Here is a 5,415-nt window from a genome sequence, read left to right as displayed (position 1 = left end):
AGTTTCAACAACCATTAGTCAATCAAATCAACCGAAAACTAATAAAACTGCAATTATCTAGTTTCCCACCAACGGTATTCGTAGAGCTTCTTGATCCTACAGAAGTCTTTAAACGAGCGGTCATAAGAGTTTTCACCTAATTAGGATACTTTCCTCTCCGAATACACGGCTCCACTAGAAACAATAAGAAATGAAGTTTGTATGGCGCTTAGGATTGTTTGGTAGAAATACAAATTTAGGTATTTATAGACCAAGGATGTTTGGACATCAAGAAATTTCCAAAACCGAAAATATTCTCAAGATTTGCAATGAATGGCAAAATTCGGTTTTCCTAATTCCAATAAATGTTTTTCTAATATTTCTGAAATCTCTCAATAGAAAATCTCCAATTAGTAAATGTACATTACTAATTTTTATTCTCTAGATATATGCATTTAGTTGCTGGTAATTAAAGCATATAAAACCAATAAACTTAATTAAAAGATTCTCAATTTATGTCGGCACAGGATCTCCCTGAGTACTAAGGAATATCTTTGAACAAGAAATGATAAGAGTTACTGTACGTGTTCAAAGTATGTTGACATATTTTCACTATAAATCCTTATTTCATATTCACATGGATTTACATTCTTGGAATCGGTCATACCACACTTCCAAACAAGTTTAGAATTGGTTTCCCTGTATTCCAAGACAACCATGTGATTGGTCAAATACCAAATCGCATACGTACATGGGTTCAATTGGTTCTACCAATCACTAGGATCGGTTATACCTCAATATGGAAATACTTGTGATCGGTCACACAAGTTACCAGAACCGATTACACCAGTTACCAGGATCGGTTTCATATTCCCATAGTATTGCTTGTGATCGGTCACACCAGTTACCAGGACCGGTTACTAATTACAAGGATCGATTATAGTACACTTGTGATCGGTGACACTAATTACTAGGTTCGGTCACACCAATTACAAGGATCGATCATACCACATATGGTGATTACTTAGAATCGGTTACACTAATTAATAAAAACCAGTCATACCAAATCATAAGTCAGGCATTGTGATAAGTATACCAAGATACATGACATAGTTACAATCAGTTCTACCATCTCACACATATTGGTCATATAAATATTTGCAATGAATAGCCGGACCAATAAGCCTAATGATTTCCCTTTCGATTCATAAAACAAGTTCATGAATGTACTTCCTTTAAACGAATGTAAAACATTGTTTCCTAGGATGAAATCTTCACCATAACCCATTCACATAATCATACCAGTATATAAAAGATTATGTCGATGTCATATCTACGAAGTTCAAAAGATAAGCTTTATACTTCGTAGTCTAATTCCCTAATACTATGATCATGCAATTATGACCATGTCACATCACTAGAGTATTTTACAATATGTACAGCTTCGCAATTATATTTTCAATATAGTACGACTTGAAAGATACGTTAAGAATGAAACAGTTCAAGTCAATATTACTAACCTCAAGTGGAAGGATGATGTCGCCATTGTAGTTCGCTACTTCTTCACGTTCTTCAGGTCTTCGGAGTAATACTTGTATGTCTCAACATTCCTAGACCTTCTAGTCTAACATAAAAGAAGTTGACTCTAGTATTTAATCAAGCGACTTTAGATGAGTTTTGACACACTAAAATATGACAACCAAACTTGACATACCAACGCTTGGTAAGTTAAACCGAGCTATGCTCTAACAGTAACCCAATGAAAATATCAATAAAACAACAATGGTTATCCATCTGTGGGTAACACTAAGAAACAAATTGCTCAATATTCAATTTATCAATTAAGTTTTGCTTTAGCATTAACAAAGTTCATAATTTTTTTGTTTTAAATTCCTATTTAAAATATGCATTTAGTAAGAATATATCTACAATATTTTATAAATATCAAATATCAACGCTACAACAACTTTCTTAGAAAGAACAACAAATATCCTTCGTCATATTACGAGGCTTCATATATCATACATTATTTTTATTAACGAAAAAAGAAATTTCGTTACTTAAGCCATAAATGAATATTGTCCCATACAAAGAGTTTCAATAAAACTAACATTGTCAACTTGTGTGAAGTTTATAGTCGAAAAAGAATACACCAATGACTTCCTATGATCCATATTTGAAAATCTTCAAAAAATCACCTCGAATGGATGTACTAGACAAATTTATCTTGTTAATAATATAGAAACTGTTGATAAGTTTATCTTGTTAACAAGCAAGTATAGCCAGTTCTTGCTGGAATTCTTTCTAAAACAACTCGTTCAAGTAATGATTTGATTGATTTCATTTTTAGTTAGTAAATGTATCTTTTAATGTCAAAGCTGAGGCATTGATAATCAAAATTCACGATTGAGTGGTGAAAATTTGATTACAATTTATAACATTGAGTGGTGGATGGTGGCTTATAGGAAGTTTGAATTTCTTTATTAGTCATATGGGGCAATGCAGCCTATGCTGGCTCCAATCTTGAGTGCCAGTAGGTTGTGAATCGAGTGTCTTTAATTACACCTACAACTTATGCATTTTTGATTTTTGTGCCTCAATGAGGAACTGTAGTTGCTGATTTTGTTTATTACGTAAATATGAAGATTGGAACGACTGTTGTTACATGAGTTGATGAGAGATTAGCATTAGGTAGACTTTAAGCACTTTGTGAGCATGTATGATTTACTATCATTCTTAAGTTTTTCTTTGTAGAATGGATGAGAAGTATTCTTGTTCATTCGTTGTATCATTGAAACCTATTTGAAGTTGACGACACTTTTTGTGTGGATGTAACGATTGCAGCTTAAAGACTTGAATACTTGAGAATTTGAGGTAATTTTAGTAACTTCAGGTGTTGTTGGTGTTGGCCGCCACAGGCTAAGACACGGGAAACTACTAAACAACAGGTTAGTACTCCTGTTAGTAGCTTTCTTTTTGTGGTTTTTCTACTGTTTATAACCACTGTTTGGGTCTTTTTCTTAAATATAAAGTTATCAGTGTGTAGGAAAGAAGTGGAACTAAAACGTTCCAAAGACTACAAGCATAACTCGATGGAAAGGAGTGTGCAACCACTTAACCGAGTGGAATGAGGTCCCTCTATGATGGTCGTCGTAATAATCTTATTTCCACAAAATTAACTGGTAATATAATGGAAGTAAGGATCGTTCCCACGAAGAGCAGTGAGTTTTAGTTGTCAAAGTGTCACTAAAGGGGGGTTTTGTTTTAGATTTTAAACAAAATAAATAATCAAAGCAAATAAAGTTGAATTGTAATCAATAGAGAGAGATATGATCGATGAATCCTTCTTCGTTAATAAACCGTCAATGAGTTATTATAGTTGCTTACTCGTCGTTAATCATAGATTATCACCAACCGTAGAATAACAGCTAGATCAGTGTTATCTTCTAAATTCCTTATACCACTGGATATGGAAGTTCTCGCCTACCAGATTCTATTCGTCTAAACCACCTAGTAGTAGATCACTCAAGGTGTAATTTGGTCGACTACTTTATCTTTTGTGAATTTATAGATTGATCATATTAGTTAGACTCTTATATCAAGGTCCACTTTGTAGTGTTATTTATACACACAATCTCTCCACAGCATCCTTCTGTAAGGTCTTGAGTTCTCTACTCGTGTACAAGTTATTCGACGATTACTTATCTCCTAACTCAATACTAGCAATAGATTAAATCAACAAATCAATTTAGTTGGCCACCTAAAAAATCCATCAATTAGTCGTAAATATTCATAATCGTATAAACAAACGATAATGATATGAAGAACTTCAAAGTAGATTAATATAATAACTCAAATCTTGTTTACAACTTAGAATTTATCCTCAATCAATAGGTCTTTATCTACTCATGGATGTAGAAACATCCATGTTATACATATAAGAAAAGTTAAAAGATGTGGTTACGATTGAGGAACAGCTCTGAAACCCTAGCTTTCCGTGTGATGTTTCTTCTCTCCAAGACTTACAATTTCGTGACCTCTTGATGATGTTTCATTCATGACCTAATACCTCTTTTTATAGGTTTACATTGCTTGACCTTCAAGTATTTAGTTCGGTTTCAAGAACCCGACCCGAAAATATGAAATAACGACCCTAACCGTGAGTTTAGGCCTTCCATGGTATGCATACTTAAATTTCAGTTAAAATCCAGGGGAATAAGTATGCATACCCGTACACATACTGAAAATTCGTTCCAAGGTATGCATACCCGTATGCATACTTGCTTGTCTTCAGTATTCGATAAAAAGCTTGTTTTGCCCACAACTTCTTCGTCCGAACTCGGAATGACCTCATTCTTTTTGAATTATTTTCCTCTTTCAATTCTCTTCAGGATGGTCGTGATAAATCCTGAATTTGAATGAGTTAATCTCGGTCTTCGGCCCGTCTCTTGATTTTGAGCGTTTTGCTCCTTTTCGTCACACTTCTTCCACTTCTCTTGGACTTGGGCACTTGGATACTTGGAGTACTTCTCTTCTTAACTATTTTCAGCACTTTGTAGCTCATTTTTGGATGATTCACATAATAGAGGCAAACAAGAGAAAACAAAAGTAATAATACGAAACTATGCACTTATCACTCTACGATGCGCTCTTTACTCAGGTTGCTCATCTACAATCTTTTCAATCCATGACTACGTTTCAGACCTTGAACTTAATGTTTATGTGATTACTGATTCTAAAACTTAAAGAGTTATCTGTGATGCAGCTAGTTGTTACTTCATCTCAGTTCCTTGTTACCAATCGAGATTTTGGTCATATCAACTTCAGAATGTAACTTCATGAGGAAGTCAAGCCATCGTTAAAATTTCATGTGATTCCTATATTTAATTAGATTGATCCTGTTTGTCCCAAGAAGGCTCCTTATGAAGTGTGGTGCTCTTGACATTTTCCTTTTAATTCTGTATTTTGATGGTCAATTTGTTATGACTACAACACTAGTTATGTAGGTAGTTAGCATTGTTTTGTCAATGTTGAGTACGCATTTCAATTTAGTTGATAAAATTGAGCAGATTGTACATGTATATTTTGTTGTTCGATATATATATCTGGCAACTCGCATTTATTTAAACAATCCAAATTTGTGTTCATGATTTTGAACCTACCTACAGGATGATTCTGATACTTTTCCTTTTCTCATCTTCATTTTGTCAATAGCCATTATTTCATGACTCTTTTAGTATTTTTTGAGATAATGACAGTTTAGCAACTCTGTTGGCTTTAGAACTAAAAGCAGACCTTCTTATTTTGTTGAGTGGTGTAGGCGGATTATTTGGTGGCGGTTCAACCATTTATTTTAATGCTTAGATATGTTGTTGATGTTCATCTGTTATGTATGCGTGTGGTTTTCGGTCTAGCCAATTTCTTCGTCGACCCCCC

This window comes from Papaver somniferum, chromosome 1, assembly GCF_003573695.1.
Source record: "Papaver somniferum cultivar HN1 chromosome 1, ASM357369v1, whole genome shotgun sequence".
NCBI lineage: Eukaryota > Viridiplantae > Streptophyta > Magnoliopsida > Ranunculales > Papaveraceae > Papaver > Papaver somniferum.
The sequence above is the reverse complement of the archived record's forward strand: the minus strand, read 5'-3'. Positions refer to the sequence as shown.